Source organism: Notechis scutatus, chromosome 2 (assembly GCF_049901735.1).
Source record: "Notechis scutatus isolate UNSWTSFEM ecotype Mainland chromosome 2, rNotScu1.2, whole genome shotgun sequence".
NCBI classification, from domain to species: domain Eukaryota; kingdom Metazoa; phylum Chordata; class Lepidosauria; order Squamata; family Elapidae; genus Notechis; species Notechis scutatus.
This window is the reverse complement of record NC_142010.1, coordinates 217,131,848-217,152,968: the sequence shown is the minus strand read 5'-3', so window position 1 is coordinate 217,152,968 and position 21,121 is coordinate 217,131,848.

Below are 21,121 nucleotides of genomic sequence, written 5' to 3'. Positions count from 1 at the left end.
TTTAATATTTAAAAAAAATAGAAAAGTCCAATAGCAAAGGCAAATAATTGTATGAACTGAAGAGAAATTCAGATTGGGAAAATGCTTAAGATAACATAAGAATACTTTAGGAATTTATATTTAAAAAGTCAGAAAGAAAAAAGATGTTGAGTGTGACACAGTCTGTAACAGGTGCTGAATTTGTTTTGGTTAGTTGGATGTGGGATATTGGTTTCTTGATGACTTGTATCCTGTTTGTCAATGGCATAATCTATAAAATGCATTAGGTAAACTGGATCAACCTGAATGATAATGAAGTTAAAACCAATAACATTTTTACTGATTACAGTTAAATACTGGTATTACTAAAAAGTCTGGATCCAATTAAAAGGCAACCAGTAGCATCTTTCCAATCCATCTGTTGGTATACTGTTGGCATAGCTGCTGGCATTGCATTTTGGAGAATGGCAAATTCATTTTCTCCTTATGTATTCTAGTAACCCGCTTCTGCTGTTCTATTGCTAAAGAGATTTTTTTCTGGTATTTCACTGTAGAACCTGCACCAACATCAAACGGGGACCTTATTCCTGTATTCTGTTCTGAAAGGTGAATCTGTTTAGGCTTAAACAGTTCATTCTTTTTACAGTATAAGTCTGCCATCAGGATGATGATTTGAAGCACTCCAGGTTTTTGTTGATATACTTCCCTTTTAATATCAGACTTGCCTGTGACCTTCTAATATTATAAATAAAAAATACCATCATTTTAGAAGATTCTTAAAGTGAATGTAAAAATTGATCCATAGTTTTTTCTTTTAGGCTTAATGGATAAAGAATAAAAGGTTAAACTTTGCTGTTGTTGACAATAGTAAGAATGCTTTATGTACAAAAATATAAACTTACTCTAATTCATCTAATGTATGAATGGCTAGAAAAACTGATGAAACTAGCAGAGATGGTTAATCAAGGAAAAGAATACATCCAACTTTGTTTCTACTTGGAAAGCACTTCTGGATTTTGGTGCGTGAGAATGGCTAGTACAAATTAAAATGTAAAGCTGAAAAGTTGAGGCTGCAATGTGATTTTATTCTATTATGGTAAAAGGAGTCAGAAGTCAATATTTTTCTTTCTTTTTTCCTTCTTGTCCTAAACTTCTTTTCCCACCCTTTCTCTTCCCAATTTACACACACATTTTATACTTTGATAAAATATACTCTTAATAAAATACTCTTAATAAAATTATTAAGAGACAACAGCTTTAGCCAGATTTAAAAGTACCAACATTTTAGAAGAATGAAATCCATTGAGTGGACTTGTATCAGCTCTAAATATAATTATATATTTCACTGCCTCAATAGGTCCCAGTCTAAACCGATCTTCATATTTTTGGAATTGAAGGCTCTTTTAAATTAAAAAAAAAAAAAGAATATATATCCATTTTTTTTAAAAGCAGAAGGACCTTTTCCCCCCAGGCTCACATGGAACCTTGAAAAGTCAGACTGTTTTAATGAACAACAGAGAGGTCCTCTGCTTTCTTGCCACGTCAGCTCTCAAAAACATATTTGAGGTCATTTTCGGAAGGAGCACAGCCATATCTTGTGTTGCTACAATTTTTGTGCTAATATCTTTTCAGTCATATTCAAGATTATGGAGATTAAATGATGATCTAAATGGTACCATTTTAAACCTCAGTATATGCTGCTTCAATAACCTATTAAATAACTGGTGATAAAGAAAAGGAAGAACATTCAGTGTTATGTCCTTAATTATTTGTGTTTAGTAAGAGTATCAGTCTATTTTAAAAACCAAAATCAGTAACAGCAGCAGGTCTGACTGAAGGAAAAAATGAGGTTGTTATATAAGGAGGTGCTATCTCTTGTTTTCCCATAGCAGAGGTGTGCTTTAATTCCTGACATCCAGTAACAGCAGCATCTTAATATAAAATTATCTTCTACTTACTCCCCCCCCCCAATAATAGGTCTTGTTGCATTCAACAGACTGACCTGCAGTCTTCACTCTGGTCCGCGCTTCTTGCGGGAGCGTGGACCGCTCCCATTGGTCGATGCCATTTGAAAGCCGGCTATAAAAGGAGCTGTCAAACGGCATCAGCTGTTGCCGCCAGCTGACTGCCTGTTAGCCCGGCAGCCGCAGCAACCCTTTATTCTTTGAAATAAAGTTACTTGATGTTCGCTCCGTGTCTGCCTCAGCTCATTACCCACCGCTCCACAACAGGTCTCTTTGGAACTCCGAAGATTACCTGGGACAGAATTATAAATGAATTTGTACAGTATGTAAGAGGGGGGCGCAATTTGGGTGTAAATTTGCTTCTTAATAAGGACTCTGTTCAGGCGATATCCTACCTATAAGACTTAGCATGTGAGCAGTCCTTTTCTTCTCTAAGTCACACAGTGATGTCATTGACTTACTGGCTATTCATAGAGATAGTGTGATTGTATGAAACAGAGTAGACAATAATTAACCCAGTATGAGAATTAGTTTTTAACTAGTTTTAGAGCTTTACTGAATATTTGTAGGAAACTTATTGGATGATTTAAAAAATCGTAAAGAATAATGAGACCTCCTTAGTCTGCTGCTTTCCAGATGATCTTTGGATACATTGGTTAGAAATTCTCATGATTACAGTTCAACAAATAACATTTTAGCTCTACCAACATCAAAGGCAACAAAAACAATCAGACATGATATTTATCTTGCTTAATTGGTGCTTTATCTTTTTGCATACAGTGTGTGTCTGCATTTTGATATAATTAACCGTTTAAACAGAAATAGAAAAGTCAGACTTTATAATGGTTCATTAGGTTAAGATCCTCAGTGCTTCTGTTCTTCATCCAGAAATAGAAACTGAGGTAAATTTACTACTTATGACCACAGAGCAGCATGATATCTCTTCATTCCAAACTTCAAACTGCTGATCCACCCAGCAGGAGAGAGATTCATTTTAAATTAAATTCCACATGCTGAGAACCAGACTTCAAAAGCAATGAAGCAAAATTGTTGCTTTGACACTGCAGGTTCTGGAAAAGTCTGCACTAAAGGTCTTTGGTTCCTTCTATTTTCTATGAAAATTATTTTTTCCTCTTAGAGAAATTTTTAAAAAGAGGTATGGGAGATCTTTGAAAAGGGATCTGTTGAAAACCAACAATGCTTGTCTTTCTACTATTCAACAGAAGACAAAATAAGGGATAGATAGAGCTTAGAGATATAAGGGATATATAAAGCTTAGCAAAACAACCCACTTTTAAAAAAGTAAGCAGCTGTTATGCAGGGTCCAACTACCTTAGTGTGTGGGGAACTGTGGATTATACTATGGAATGAAGGACATATGATCTGCCTCAACATGCCTCCATTAGCTGTAATTAATTTTGTTGCTATAGAATTGCCTACTCTTCCTGCTACCTCTATGCTTATAATTAGATGAGGAACACTCATTTTTCAAGAGTATACTAGGAAAAGCTATTAGCTTCATGCAGGCAATTGGCTGATACTGTCTATGCTTCTCAAGCTTTTCATAGGATCTGGAGGGGCAGGGCAGGGAGACCAAGGGCAAATTACTCCTGAAGCTATTATAGAAAAAAAATGGAATCATATAAACAACAACAACAACAACAAAAATATGGGTCTTGCATTTGGACACATGTTTCTAAGAGTCAAAGTATTGTATGCTTTAGAGAAGGTTGCTATTTCCATTTGGTTATTTCAGATGTTTACAATGAAAACCAAACCAATGTGGGAAAATGTGGGATAATCATACCACATCTTTATACTATAAAATCATATAAGTACCATTCATATATTCATTCACTCATATCATATTGTTCTGTCAAGAAGACGTTCAAAGCAGTGTACACTTAAAAAGAGCATAATTAAAATCTGATCAAGCTTGAGCTCCATTATATTCATTAATCTGTATTTTAGTGGTTTTAATCTGTATCTGAAATTCAATTTGCACTGCTTTTCACTTACTGTATATTTGTTTCTCCTGTAAATATCCTCAAAGAATATGATGAACATATGCACTCTGCTTTCTTGATGTGCACATATGCCTAATTATGTGCATGTCCTTCAGTTATTGTTTGAAATTAATAATTTCTTATTAATTTAGGATTACTATACCATTAATGTGAGCATACTGAAAATAAGAAATTCTGAGTTATATTTCTTAATTTTTAGCCCAGTAATAAATAGCACAAAAATGTTTTGCTTGCAAGCATATTACATTTGAGAATACTAATATTATTACCAGCATAAGAAAATTTTATTTTTCTTAAATTGTTGTGAAGGAGTATAAAAATAAAAATGAAGCTGCAATTCCATCATGGAAGATACTAAATGTAAATAGTATGCATAAATAATGATTCTTCCTCAATAATATAATATATGGATCTCAGAAGACAGATTAAAATAGCTATATAAAAGTTAGTGATGGAAGAAAGGGAGGATCTGAATATTCATTTGTGATCATATGGAAGATCATTAATTCCAATGTTGGATTAACCTTTACTAAGTGAACTGCAAAATATATATAGCTTCCTAAATAGGAATATGAATAAGACAGAGAAGAAGAAACATATGTTAGATCTTCGTCTTAGAATAGAGAAGGTTATTTCCTTAATATGCCCTTTCAGTTTATTCTGTAACAGTTGCTGCAGCGTGAACCCAACCTCTTAGATGGGTTTGATACCATAAAGCCACATTTAGGAATTTTAGGCATTGATGGTAGCACATTAATATTTTGTGCCAACATGTATCATAATTGAATACAGTCACCTTCCCATTAGCATTTTAAATTTACTACAATGCACTTCAAATATATATGCATTGATTTTTTTAAAATAACTTTTCTGATAACTTGCATTATGGCCATTGGGTGGTCAATGGAAATTGAACAAACAAGCAAACAAACAAATAATGCAGGGCTGTATTGTATTTGTGCAACTGTATACTGTAATAATACAGTGTATAATATTTTATACTGTATCATAACTTTCCAAAAAATAATGAAATACACAAATTAGTCAGTGTATAAATGTCCAGACTGACTTTCTTCAACCATTCTGCATGAATTTAAAATATACTTAAAAGTCTGATGTAATATAAAACTTTTATACTGAAAACTGTCCAAGTCACTGTTAATACTTGATTTTTGGTACAGGAAAAAGCATAGATTGATAACTTTGAGTCATTGTTTTATTCTTGTATATTATAAAATCTGCACAATTGACAACTGGTGGACATGATTATAGAGGAAATCAATAGGCACTTTATCATCTGTGAGTAATTCCTTCAACTTTAATCCTGTATATCCACAATCAAGTTACGTATACTTTATTCTGTGTAAATGTTTGCAAAAATGCTTTATCAACTATTTCTACCTGGGTCTCTGGTTGCCTAGTTGTGATTTGATTACATTTGACATTGACAAATGCCAGTGATACATTCCTTCAGAAAAGAAATATGAAGCAGTTTGCCCATCTTTTAAATGAATGCTATAATCCTTCTGATTCAAAAAGCTCAAAATTTGTGTTACTCTACTTTGGCTACACTTTCCTTTTTTTTTCATCTGGCCCACCAGGAGAAATGAAGGGATTTAATCTGATCTGCACTCTTAATTTAGTTCTCTATGCCCTTTTCAAAGGCAACAAGACTCCCTATTGGACAATGTTGGGCTTCAAACTTCCAGATTTCCTGGCACCTCCAGAGACCAGGCAGCCTGCTTTTTGATTGGTACAAGTTGGTGGAGGCTGGTTTCTATCAATTGTAAATCACCAATCGTAAATCAACTCAGTTTAAGATCAATCAGTAATCAGACTATTTATTTGCCTATAAAGACAGGAGCCCAGAAATCCCTCTAAGTTGCTTGTGGTCCACATAGCAGACCATTTTACCTCTAAAGATGCCAGCCAGGATGGTCAATGACACATCAAAAATTGGTTATCAATGCAGCCCAACAGATCCCAGTTGTGAAAGCCTATACCAGCCTCTGTTACTTCCTTCAGTAAATTATATTGGCTTAATTGGTATGACCCACCCTGATTTCTTCTTTGTTTAAACTACTTTTTTTTTTTTTGCCTTAAATGATAAATGCTCATTTTCAATTTGCAAAAACACTTCCCTGCAGTTTTTCTTAAATCTCTCTGCTGAAATTGCGAACTTTTGCTGCCATCATGCAGAAAAACACAATTCTTTTTAAAAAGGGAGTCAGGGTGTTTTTGCCTTTTCTTTTTATCGAACACATTGTTGAACTGTCTGAAACATTTAACACCAAGAGATGTGCTATTCCAAGAACCATTAATCTCTGCCAGGGATAAATGCTGTATTAACAGGAGGCTATAGAATGTGGTCTTGCACTGGGTTACCCATTAATTTTGACAAATGTATCTGATTTCTATATCTGTTCATATCAAAACACTTTCCATTGAATTCTAGTTTCCAAATTATAGGAAATAATTATATGGCCTTATCCCCACCTTGTGAAATGAATGCTTCTCTAGGCACTACACTTTACAAATGATTCAGACAAATTGTGAAAAGTTCAGAGCAGGGCAGCAACCATGATCAAAGGAAAAGAAAAAGTCTTATGAAGAGAAACAGAAATAGTAGGAAATATTTAGCTTTGAGAAGACAGAGACGATATGATAATATAATAACACCCTTCAAACATTAAAAGGATGTAACACCTGAAGAAGGTCAAGTAAGACACGAAATAATGAGTTTAAGTTAGAGGAAGGCAGATTTCAGTTGAATGCTGAGAAAAATGTCAAAATATTAAGAGCAATGAAGCTGATACTTCTTTATGGGCTGGTGTCAAGTTACTTGCAGACTACATCTCACTACTAGCGATAACCCAACGACTTCAGTCATGCCAGGGAAAGCAGTTGGTTGTCCCAATTTCTGGGAGGTTGGGGAAGCCAAAACCCAGAAGATTTTTTTTTTTTTTGACAATGGGGTCAGTCCTCTAGAATGGCCTCCCATTGGACGTTTGTCTATCTCTAATATTGTCTGCTTGGAGGGTTTTTGGCTTTCTTCTCCTATTTGCACAGATGAAAAATGGAACATCTGAAAATAAATCTGTTATGTTTTATACTACTCTTTTCTAAAAGTTCAGTTAGTTGGACTGGTTAAGTAACAGGACTAAAGTAAATTGCCACCGAATTGGCCTACTTTAACTATAATGAATTCATAGTCAACAATTTGCTGCCTTTTCATGACACCCAAAGTCAGTGGCCTGAGGCAGTGCCTCGCTCTGTCTAATGGCAGGGTCGGCCTTGACATTTCCTCATTAATCCTCTTTTTACCTTCCTTCCCCAGCCATAGGGCCTCCTGGCCTTTCATGCTTCTGTTTTTTCTGTAAAAGGAAGCCTCTAAGCCACAATCCTCTCTCTCCTTCAAAACCCTCACTTTCCTAACAGTTGCACTTTCAGAACTTGCTGTTTCCCAGATGTTGCCTGTGTGCTGAAGGGAATAAATGTTCTCCTAATTCATTGCCGGCGTATTTATGGCCTAGTGACGCCACTGCAGTTTGTGTCATTCTTGATCACAGTTAGCTCCTGACATTGCATTAGTTTTTGTGCAGGGAGTCAAGGTAATTTAATTGAATTGGGAAATAGGAGCAAGAAGAACATCACTCGACCCCATTCTCTCTCTCCTTTTTTTCTCCCTGCTCACAGCCTCCTGAGGAAATGTTAGAGAATGCAAAGCTTTAAGCAGGAGCCTGCTTTACATATGTTACTAATTGGAAATTAGTAAACAATGAAATAAACATTTGGTGATTGTGTTGTTTTTCTTCAGTAAACAATTTTGTCATCTTTCTGCCCTCTGTCTGCTGCTGTGTATGTATGCATATAAGAGATATAAGACCAGTGGGACTTATGCCATGCTGCAGCTGTTGTATTATACCACAGTGATTTTCTTCAGCACAAGACATTATCCTAAACCAGGAATCACTAGTGGACCAGAAAGCTTTTCAGCTGGCATTTGAATAAATTAGTATTAGATCACTCATTCAATGTGATAAATTAGCATTCAAATTAGCAATGTTCCAAATTCATTGGATCAGCCACTCAGCCATCAGAAGAAAAGATAACTAAGAAGTATCTTCCATGAATCCATTTATGTGATCTTTGTTTCATATATATAGGATTTGCAACATCCAGGTTTTTTTTGGCCAATCCAGCCAATGACTGCTAGTCTAGTTACAAAGAGAAACTCACTTGTCTTTATAAATTGTTCCTACTGCTAAGTATCACATGTGCTCCTTCAACAATTTACATAAACTCTATTCCCACCCCCCCCCCACCCACCACCCCGCATAATTGCAATTCTGCTTCAGGAGCTCTGTATCATTACCCGCTCAGCTAATCTGCTTGATCTGTACAAAATCTGAAATCAGATTGTAAATTCTTATCTGAATTCTGGCTTCCTGTTGGACCAAGAGATGGGGATCTAGAACCCTGATTATGCTTCGGAATGCTGGGTGGAGCTGTGTGGTGCTAGGTTATACCTGAATACAAATGAGATGAGGACAAAGTATTGCACAGATTTTTCTAGAACATTTGAAATCACCACTTAATCGTATCCTTTGGATTCAGTTAGTGCTTTTTAATGGTCTGCTTATTTCAGGTCAGAGATGAAGTTTAATAATGGCACATGCTGAATAAGCTGCTATTTGGGCTTGCAAAATATTCATTAGAACTGGTAGAGACAGTTGCTTTAAAGAGATGAAAGTGGTTCTTAAGAAATGTTGTTTGCCGCCTGTAATACAGAAATAGAAATATCACTTAGACTTATATATCGTCCTGTAGTGCTTTACAGCACTCTCTAAGCAATTTATCTAGTCAGCATATTGCCCCAACAATCTGGGTCCTCATTTTACCAACTTTAGAAGGATGGATAGAATAGAATAGAATAGAATAGAATAGAATAGAATAGAATATAATTCTTTATTGGCCAAGTGTGATTGGACACACAAAGAATTTGTCTCTGATGCATATTGCCTCAGTGTATATAAAGAAAAAATAAAATATATTCATCAAGAATCATAAGATATAACACTTAGTGATAGTCATAGGTTACTAATAAGCAATCAAATCATACTAGAAAATAAATAAAACAATATAAATTGTAAAACTACAAGCAACACAGTTATAGTCATAAGTGGGAAGAGAAAGGTACTAGGAAGGATGAGAAGAATAATAGTAATACAGTCTTAGTAAATAATTTGACAGTGTTGTGGAACTTAATTGTTTAGCAGAGTGATGACATTTGGGGGAAAACTGTCCTTTTGTCTAGTTGTTCTGATGTGCGGTGCCCTTTAGCATCGGTTTGAGGGTAGAAGTTGAAACAATTTATGTCCAGGATGTGAGGGTCTGTAGCAGTGGTGGGATTCAAATTTTTTTACTACTGGTTCTGTGGGCATGGCTTGGTGGGCATGGCAGGGGAAGGATACTGTAAAATCCCCATTCCCACCCCAACCCACTAACCTGCTTTCCAGCTCCATTCTCCTCTGCAGGGCAACAAAAGAAGACCCAGCCGATCAGCTGGGACTCGGCATGTAGAGAAAAGATGGGGGTGGGGCCAGTCAGAGGTGGTATTCAAACTACCAAAATTCCCCCCCCCGGTTCTCCAGAACTTCAGAACCTTGAACCACTCTGTCTGGAAAATTTCACCCTTTTGACATGTGCGTATATAGGTCCTCAAGAAGGCCGTTTCTGCTCTAATATTAAGTCTGTTTCTGTCTTTTTTTCCCAATCAGGTTCTCCAGAACTGGTCAGAACCTGTTGAATACCACCTCTAGTCTGATGCTTGGTGAGATTATGGATATTAATCCATTATGGACATCTAGGGGGCATCAGGTTATGGAAAACTAATGTGCTTACACACTTCTATTATACAAACATTGCATCTTGTTCAAATAAATGTAAAATATGTTTGATAAATCATAAAAAAAATCAATCAATCAACATTTATTGTCAATGCACAACATGTGTACAATGAAATTGAAATGAGCCTCCCTGGTGCTGGCCCTGCAAGTCTATCATATTAAACCTAATTGTGGTGTTTATGTTGCATTCAGAAGTCCGACAGCCTGGATAAAAGCTATTTTTCAGCCTATTTGTTCAGCTGGCTATGCTTCTATATCTTCTGCCCAATAGTAAGAGAGTAACGAGGTGCTGACCAAGGTGTGAGTCATCTCTGAGGATTTTCCTCACTCTGCTGAGGCAGCGGGTCCTGGCTATTTCGTCCAGTGGAGTCAGGGGACAACCCATAATTTTTTGTGCTATGCTCATCACCCTCTGTAATGCCTTTTTGTCCACAGCTGTGGACAAGCCAGCATACCATACCACAATACAATATGTAACAATGCTTTCTCTTGTAGACCGTAAAAGAAAGTCATCAGTCGTTGTTTCACCTGATATTTCCGCAGGACTCTAAGGAAATGGAGTCTCCGTTAAGCCTTCCTGACCACTTGGATTATGTTATTTTTCCAGCTGAGATTTTGGCTAAGGTGGACTCCCAGAAATTTAAAAAAGGAGACCCTTTCCACACAGCCCCCTTGATGTAGAATGGGGCAGGTTCTTCTCTCTGCTTCTGGAAGTCTAACACCATCTTCTTGGTCTTGCTGGTGTTTAGATGCAAGTTGTTTTCTGAGCACCGTGTGGATAACTTCTGGACTTCTTCCCTGTATGCTAATTCATCTTCTTCTGTAATAAGACCCAGTACGGAGGTATCATCTGCAAACTCTATTGTCACATTAGATGGATCAGAAGATACAGGTAGGGTACAGGTAGGGACTGAGCACACAGCCCTGAGGAGAGCCAATGCTGAGCTTCAGGGAGAAGGATGTGAAAGACCCAGCTCTCACTGTTTGTGGCCGGTCCATCAGAAAGTCTTTAATCCAACCACAGGTGAGAGAAGGGAAATTCAAGTCAGTCAACTTTTTGGTGAGGATGTCTGGCAAAATGGTGTTAAAAGCTGAGCTATAATCTATGAAAAGCATTCTGACATAGTTCCCAGGTTTCTCTAGATGACTCACAACAGAATATAGGGCAATAGCAATGTCAACCTATTTTCTCTGTACACGAACTGATATTGGTTGAAGTTTGATGGAAGGCATGACCTAAGGTGTTGAAGAACCAGTCTCTTGAAGTACTTCATCACTATAGATGTTAGTGCAATGTGTCTATAGTCATTCAGGCTGTTTATTGCTGTTTTCTTCAAGACTGGAATGATAGTGTTTGCTTTCAGACATGATGGCACACTGGTTGTTTGCAGGGAGATGTTAAAAATCCTTGTTAGGACCTCTGATAGTTGTTCAGCACAGGTTTTAACCACTATCCCCAGCACCCCATCTGGACTGCAGCTTTATTGGAATTCACGGACTTCAATACAGTTCTCACTTGATGTTCATGCAAGTTGAGTAGCTGGGAGTTGGAGGGCAGGCGGGCTGGGGCTATCGGGTCAGGTCTCTTGACCTCATAACAGGCAAAGAAGGTGTTCAACTCATCTGCCAATGAGGCATCAGAGTTGACCATCTTCATCATATTGCCCTTATAGTTGGTTAGATGCTGCAGTCCCTGCCACATTTGCCTCGGGTTGTTGTCTGCTAGATGGTTCTCCACCTTTTGTTTATATTTTTGTTTAGCTACCTTGATGCCTCTTCGTTGATTTGCCCTGGCCTCATTGTATTTATCTCTGTCACTTGCCTTAAAGGTGGAAATCCGGGCTCTCAGAAGTGTCCGTACTTCTGCTAACATCCAGGGTTTGCAATTCCCATAGACTCTGATGCATTGTCCACTGTTACATTATCTGTGCACATTTTGATATATGAGAGTACAGTGTCAGTGAATTCCTGCAGCTCCAAATGTTCAAACATACTCCATTCAGTAGTCTCAAAGCAGTCTTGCGACTAACAGAATACTCCCTCCAGACAGATTTTAACAGTTTTCCTGACTGGCCGTATCCTTTTGCTAAGGGGGATATACTTTGGGCACAAGAGCAGAGAGAGGTGGTCAGGCGTACCCAGATGGGAGAGGGGGATTGCTCTATACGCCTGTCTTAAGTTTGAATACATATGGGCTAAAATGTTCTTACCTCCGGTGGTACACTGCACATACTGTACAATCTTAAGAAGAACAGACTGTAGACAAACTTGATTAAAATCCCCAGCCATGACAAAAGTGCTGCTTCCTTTCGATGGCATCGTGTAACTTAGAGAGTGCTGTGCTAACATTTGCATCAGGTGGAATATAGATAGCAATGATAAATATAATGGAAATCTCTCTAGGTAAATAAAATGGCCGACAAATGAACTAAATAAAAATGAACTAGAGGCCAAAGAAAAATGGGGACAAGAACAGCTTTTATTTCAAATTTGCTTTCACTTAAAAAGCTATTATTTGTCAGCAATTTAATCACTTTTTGTAAACTTATTTAGCTTTGTAATACCTGCAGATATCTGTGTATGCCTTAATTGCTAACACAGGTTTGTTGGCTCTTCTGTATGAAAGGGTTCAAGGGAAGGATCAGATGTATACAAGCATTGTGGCCACAGGTTTCTTCATGTTTTCCTTTGAATACAATTTCTTGATTCATTTTCTCAGTGTGTAAACTTTTTTTAAAAAAAATTGCTTAATTTCCATTGTGAATTTAAAATAAAAATAAAACATATTCCTTGGCTACGTGTATATATGCCTTTGAATAGTTCCTAGGAACTTTTACATTATTAACCAGCTAGTTAACATAATCAGTGCCAGTGAATGCTCCCTGTTTACTTTCAGCTTGCCCTCCCAGAGTTGGTAGGGTATAGTTTTCTCCTTAATAATTCCTTGATTAGAGCGTTGTTTTCTACTTGATTGTTTGTCTGGTATTAATTCCTGCTTATCTGGTGTAGGCTGCTGAACAGAATGTGCTCTGTTAATAGTCTTTTTATTGTCTTTTTCATAGTTTTTAATTATCTTTTTTGAATGGTATACACATGTAGTTTATCTCTAGTTGTCTACTGATGATTGATTTGTCTGAATGCCAACCTTACAGAAATTCCCTGCCATTTTTGGAAAGACTGCCCTACAAAGATCTAACACAACACTGAACACACATATTTTTATTTTGGACTCTCAATTGTTTGTGACAGAAACAGCCTTAATGTATAATTTGGTGTCTTAGTCAATACTTGATTTAGGAGATCTTAAATCCTTGATCTCATTCATATATACGAGATCAATAGCTCATTAATGTGAGGAATTAAAATAATGATAAACCAAGAACATAGATTTTCTTCAGAGAAACAAAGATTTATGTCCCTACCACAAGCTGCGTGTGAGTAAACATTAATGGTGCCTGGCTCATATGAACCTTTCAGGTTGCCTTTATTTATCAGAGATAAATGACTGATGTCCATTTTTTCTTTCTCTTTAGTTTTTTTAAAGAGTAAATTAGATTCCCAATTAATTTAGAATTTATTTAATAAAGAATTATTCTACTTTAGGGAAAACATACACCTGTATATAAAGCTTAAGCTTCTTATGGAAAAGCAAGGCAGGGTTTCTTCAGTCACAAGCTAAAATTATTGAATTTGGTTCATGTGAAGGAACAACGTACAATGTACTGTACATTCAGCTGATAATGTGTATCATCTTAGAATAGAATAGAATAGAATAGAATAGAATAGAATAGAATAGAATAGAATAGAATAGAATTCTTTATTGGCCAAGTGTGGTTGGATACACAAGGAATTTGTCTTGGTGTAAATACTCTCAGTATACATAAAAGAAAAGATACATTCTTCAAGAGTCGAGAAGTGAATCTACAGTATAGTTTGAGGTTTAGACAGTTATTTATATTTAGTTTTGAATAGATTCTTCACAAAATCTGCTGGTTTAATTTACACTTCATCTTTACTAATTACAGGTAGTCCTCGACATACAATGGTTTATTTCATGATGTTCAAAGTTACAATGGCACTGAAAAAAGTGACTTATAACTGTTTTTCACAGTTACGATCTTTGCAGCATCCTGGTGATCCTGTGATCAAAATTCAGGTGCTTGGCAACTGGTTCATATTTATGACTGTTGTTGTCTCCCAAGGTCATGTGATCCCCTTTTGTGACCTTTGTTAGGGATAACATTGTTTACCCTAACTGGTTTGGGTAAAAAATAATAAATAAGTTATCATGGTTTGTTGGTTAAAGTGTGTGTAACTTTAACTACAAGAATGTAATTAAGGGTGTGGTTGTAAAAGCACCATAAAAGAAGCAAGTCAATTGCAGCTCTCTCTCTCTGGCTTAATGATCCCTAATTACTGGATGGATTGATGACTGCGTTTTTCCTTACTGGAACGGAGGAGAGAAAGGAGTGTTGATTTCTCAACAGAGAGAAGAGATAATACGGACTGATTTATTGTAAGTGAACTGACATTGGCTATTCAACACGGATTTTGCAAATTGAATATCCCCGACTGGACTGACTGAAATGATACATGACTAATGGACCGTTTATTTTGACTATGCTATAATTCCTAATGGAATAAACTATATTTTTGATAGCACAAGCGTATCTGTTTTTTTTTACTGCATGGTAACTAAAATACAAACTTATCTCACACATTTACCTGTCTGCCTATCTGACTATGCTACACATTCTGTTTAGTTTGTTTTCCTTAACACTTGTTGGGGAATTCAGGCTTAACAACCTTCTGACAAGCAAAGTCACTGGGGAAGCCAGATTCATTTAACAACCAGGTTACTAACTTAAAAGCTGTGGCAAGAAAGGTCATAAAATGGGGGCAAAAGTCACTTAACAAATGCGTCACTTAACAACAGAAATTTTGGGCTCAGTTGTGATCATAAGTCAAGGACCACTTTACGAATTTCAAGGATATTAACAAATAATGATGATTGTGTTCTCCATTTTATGTTTTGGGAAAGTAACAGTTGCTGAAGTCTTTTATACTTAGAAGTTAGTACTCTTAGAAATGAGAAGTTAGTACTAAGTGTACAATGGCTCAGCGATTAAAGACTGAGATTAAAGCTGAGCTGAGAGTTCATGTTCAAGACCCAAGCGCCATGCAATGTGATGAGTTTCCATTTCAGCCCCTGCCCACCTCATAGTTTGAAACCATGCAAATGCATGTAGATTAGTAGGTACCACTCCAGTGGGAAGGTAATAGATTCCATGCACCTTTTGGCATAGAGTCATACTAGCCACATGATCACGGAAAATGTCTTCGGACAACACTGGCTTCTGCAGCCAAGAAACAGAGGTCAGTGCTGCACCCTAGAGTGGGACTGTCCCAACAGAGAAATCTTTACCATTAATTTACTAAGTGTAGATAGAGAACTTGAATGTAAAGTATGTGTAGATTTAAGAATGTAAGAATGTTGAGATTCTGCTGTTGGCACTCAGTAGCTTCTCCATGTTTATTCTGGATATGATATGATAGAAGCTCCCAGCTACTATTTTGAAAATAGTGAACTGTGTTGTTATCCTCCCTAAAAAAAAGTCTCCTCAGATCAGATTCTAGTTTACAAGCCAACTATACTGAAATATTATCCCCCTGTTCATTTTAAGCAGAAAATGAAAGCATTATTCATAATTAAGTCTCTTTCAATTAAAATTCCTTTAATCATTGCTTGATGTAGTGTGTAGATATATTTGTGCCAATAGACTATTTATTTAGAATAGTTTTCCATGGCAAGGAGACTTATAATAAATTTCCATATTTTATGAAATTCATATGAACCCTTAGTCCATTTATAGCTTTTAAAAATCAAAACTCCAATCTATGTGCTGTTAATTCCAATAAATACATAAATAAATCCTGAAATGTACTTAAAACTTCTTTTGTAATGGACTGAAGGCAACATAGCCAGTGAAGTCCATAACAATTTGCTGTTCTGGAAGTTCTCAATATTAAAAAGCAATTAAAAATTAATTCTAAAGTGATTAAGAAATGAGGATTGGCTGAACATCTGACTCACTTAACAACTGGGTTACTAACTTATCAACTGCAGTGATTCACTTAACAACTTGGCAAAAAAGGTCATAAAATGGGGCAAAACTCACTTAACAAATGTCTCTCTTAATTTGGGGCTCAATTGTGGTCATAAGTCAAGGACTACCTCTAATTCCTTGATTTCCAGCTGCTCAATTCATTAGCTGACTGCAAACATTTTGCTCTTGCAGTTTACTCATGAGGAGCAGCTGTCCAAAGAGTGTCTCATAATCCTTTTTCCTGAGAAATTTCATGGGTCTGAATACTGTATCCGACTGCTGATTTCAGCCATAATGGCATCCCTCTGTTTTCAGGGACAACTTCATTTTGCCATGTCTTCATTAGAGATCTCTGAGCGGCTTGAAGTTATGGTTGTGCCATTGTTGAGAACAAGTATCCTGTAATCATTTTGATATATTTTGAAGTTATAGGACACATACTCCATATATGTAGCAAAGATGAATTATGGCCATCTTTTTAGGACAAGATATACAGCAGCTGCTTTTAAAGTCAGCAGCAACCATGTTATAAATAGCAACTTCTCAGAATGCTTCACTTTCAATTTCTGAGTATTATTCAACTTTGACTAAAGCTGCAGATCTTTCTGGCATCTGGTCATTGTTTTTTCAGGTCTGATATTTTTGTCCTTGATGACTTGATAACTGATTGAGTTCCTGTAGAACTAAATAATTTGTGAGATCAGTTTTAAGCCACAAATTATCTTTTTATGTGTATCCATGATTTTTTTCTTATACATGTGTGGGGGGGATGCTAAAAGGTCATTAACCAATTGCTAACTTTCCAGCTGAATATAGAGTATCTGAGGAAATTAGTGAGAATTTTAGTTGCATGCTCTGGGTGATGATAAGGAATTGTCCATAATTGACAGAATCAGTTACAATGTTTACTATAATGCTGCCTCAGCCTAATTCAGTGTAATCCCTCTCTGTAGAATTATTCCTTTGATTCTTTTAGGTTTTGTTCAAGGCAGTTATATACATTTCCAAACAACAACAACAACAAACCATTATATTCTATTCACTAGTCATACTTGGTGGGACATCTTTGGAAGCCAGGTATGTTTTTATGGAAAGAAAGGTGATACTGCCATTTTGTTTTGTTGTATTGTTTCCCCTTATTCTTAATATTTTTAAAATTATCAGTGAAACTCAATAAGACTGGAATGTGCCAAGGGAAGTGTTTGTGGGTACATTGAGATTTTGTGTTGACCAGTTGGGGATCTTATAGTTATAAAATACAAATTGATAATTTTGTACCAATCAGATTATTGAAAATTTATCCAAAAGAGACTAAGGCTTGAATGATTGCTCAAAGTTGCTGCAAGTTTCATAAAGTATAACATATACTAATACTTCTAGATATGGGGTTTAATCTTTTGAATTTCCTTGGAATATGTTCTTCACACATCTTACTTAGCCATTCTTTTTTAACCAAATCCACAGTGACTGACTTTACACACATTCAGCTAAAACCTAACTAACCACATCTGTAAATTACTATAATATGTAAACCTCTAAACATTTTTTCAGATACTTTTAATTAAAAAATAAATAAAAGGAAAGTTAGAATGTTGCAATTAAAACATTCCCCTCCTACCTAACCTAGCTTTCCAGCAATGTCACTGGGGTCCAATAGCAATTTCAGAGGCATTTTTATATGGTGAAGGAAGTGCAATCCATTGCTTTGTTTGCCTTATGTTGTGTGGATATTTTGTGATTGGTCACATTTACCATGGTAACCATTTGTGAGAGCCCATCATCTGCCTGCTAACTTCTGAATGTGCCCATTGGCCCAAGAAGCTTGGGAACTTGTCCTGGGAATTGTATCAGATGATTGCAGTTTTAATGAAACTCTGTCCTATATCATGGAACTCATGGATTCAAAGGAATATTTATATATCTTCTTTATAAATAAAGACAATGAAACACAGGATTTCCTGCAAGAAGTTACTTTGAATCTTTTCTGATGTAGTACCAAATATTTAGATAAATAGTAAAAAGGGTAACAATTCATTATTTAGGTTATTCATTCTAACTCACTCTGCCATAAGAGCTGAGAGCCAGTCATAATGACCAGGTAAAACTCAAACCAAAATCTCCTTTGTATGTTTATATTCCCACTATTAAAGCTCAGGTGAAGCAAAAAAAGAAAAGATGGTAGAAATGCAAGTAATAAATGAATTTAAAAAACCTTAATGAAAAGGAAAGTGCTGGGAAATGTTCTGAATTCATTAATTGACTTTTTTTGGTTATTTCATCCACACCTTATAAAAGTTCTTATCTTATTACAAGTTGCTATGACAAGCATAAGTCACCCTTAAATGCTATCACATCACATACTTCTCCTCCTTTTCTGAACCAGGAATTTCTTTTGAGTTTGTAGAAGATTGTCTTGAATTGGAAACATTTTTTGTAGGTTAAATTTGTCATATGTATTATAAATATAGTGGTAAATATCTTTTTCCTGTTTATTTATTACAGATACATCCTAACTGTCCTTCAAGAAATCAAGGTGAAATACATTAGCTAAGATATAATAATTTTTGTTCTAAATTTGTTCAGAAAATATATGATCTAACTTATTTTTTTCTTTGAAGTTTTGTTCTTCACTCTAACTATTACATCCTTATATGTGTCCTTATACAGTGTCCTTTGTCCTCTTTGCTTTCATGCTTGTTCACTTCTAATAGGTTAGGAAATGTTTTGTCAATTTTATTAAACCTTGAAAACAAAAAATGGCGTCCTCAGCTAAACTGGATCTAGAACTCAAGTTTTGATTCAGGTTCTGTCACATTCTTTTTCTCCTTCTTTTCCATCATCTTTACTATTATATACGACATAATTATCATCACAAAAATAGAGAATCCATAAAGAATGTATTTTGATCACTTTGGAAATGAAGCAAGGTAGAAACATAGGACAACTATGGATGACTGAGAATCTCCATAGACATATTGTGTCAAATACATCTCATAGGTGTAATGGCTATTAATTCCTGTCTTGTTTCACATGGCTGGTAATACATTTCTGGGCAATTTCTTAGCCTCTGGATATCAAAGTAAAGATATGCTTATCCATGGGTTCTGCCTGAGCACCTGGACCCAATAAAACCAACGATTGCTACAACTGCTACTGTATAATTATTCACAATGAATCGAATGACATGCATCATCATGCTTTTCTTTTTGTTAAGGTAGGTTTAGTGGATTGTCAGGATGAATTAAAAAATAACAGTGACAACTCTTCAGGATGCAGGACTGTTATTTTGTGAGAAGAAAGAAAGAAAATATAGGGGACTCCTGTAACATCCGCTATGTAAAATTCACATCTTTTTCTTTTGTAACCTGCATTTTAAAATTGCTGTTTGATTGTTTTGGTTGACTCAATAAGAAAACAACAAACAAAACAAAATAACAAAAATATAAACTAGCAAAAGCAAACACTTCTTTTAGGTTTGAGCTTAAAAATAATGAAGGAAAGGGAAGAAGGCTGCCCTGGAGGAGAGCTGATTTTATAATATTATCATAACACAGGTAAAGGGAAATTCAGTATTTTTGTTCTCTGAAAAGTCTTGTGTGAAATTTACTTTATTAATGGGAGAAGGAAAGTCATTAGTGATATTTGAGATGAGTTTCTATGGCGGTGGTCAATTTTATCATGATTGCAGTCATCCATTCCTTTATCCCATTCCTATCTTAGATAGTCTTCTGCCCAGTTCCATCCTGGCAATCTATTTGCCTATCTTTCCAAATTTGATTGCTGATTAAATGGGTTGTGATTATTTATTTATTTATTTATTTATCTGGTATATCTGCCCCTGACTAATAAAGCAAAAAGAATGAACTCCATGTATACATAACTCCCAACTAATTTTTAGAATGCAGAAGGAAAGAGTTTTGATTTTAGTGAAGCTGGATTTCTAGAAGCAATTTTAAATTTTGTATTCTTTGGGTGATAGAAAATTAAAATTTTCAGTTGGTTTATCTTATAAATATATATCTTTCTAAATTATATAGAAACTGGAAAGTTTTATATTTTTTGCAATATATTTAACTTAAACATTAGTAATTGTGTGATAGTGTTTTAATCAGAAACCTAAAAGATTTTTGATACTTACTGGGGAATATCATTCCTCATTGTCTTGTATGGAAGAGGGAAAGAGAACAGAACGTTTTCTTTATTTTTCATGGGCTAAAAGTTATTCTTTATTTTATACAATGCCTTAAAAGTATAAAAGTATAAAGTATAAAAGTATAAAAACAACTATGTTGTTCTATCTGTCATATCTCTCCCTCTCCCTCTCCCTCTCTCCCCTCTCCCCCCTCCCTCCCTCTTTCTCCCTCCCTCTCTTCTATTTATAGTGGGAGAAGAATAAAGGAAATAGAAACTTCCAATTTTCTACCCAGCAAATATAACTACAGTTACAAAATTATCTCTTACTTTATTATTACAAAACCCTACCTGATCAGGAAAATCCAGACATGTGGAAACAATATTAAGCTGTGATCTTGCTCTTGGATTGAATTGTGATGGGGTGACATGGATTACAAAAGCTATAGGGAAAATATAATAATTGCATGGATTTTCTATTCCTCACTAACATACACCAAAATGAGATTCTTAAAGAATGCTATAATTGGGAAACAAGAATTTATTAACTGTGCTCCTTTCTTTGGTAGTGACAGGATAAATTAAAACCACATTGGTTTTCATTAATATAACTTACGTGGATTGTAGAATTTTACTACAGGGTCTGCCCAATTTTGGTCATTTGCATATATTTATCATCACTAAGTACTATTTTTAAAGAATGCCTCCCTCAGTTTGGCTCAGGAAGATTCATTATGTTGAGAACATTTTTTCATTTTGCTGCGTTAGTTTTGGCATCTTTTATTACAAGGGAACCTTACTATATGTCTGTATAAATCCCAAATAAGCAGGTCTCCTACATTAAAGATATATGGGTAATAATTATTTTTTAAATAAAAATAGTGGTTCCAGAATAAAAAAAAATATTTTTCCTGGAAGCCTACATTATTTTCATATTTTGGTTGGTTCCAGAAGAAAATGCATTTTCCTTTTTATGCAAAAAGTTTCTAAAGAGTTTCCAGTCA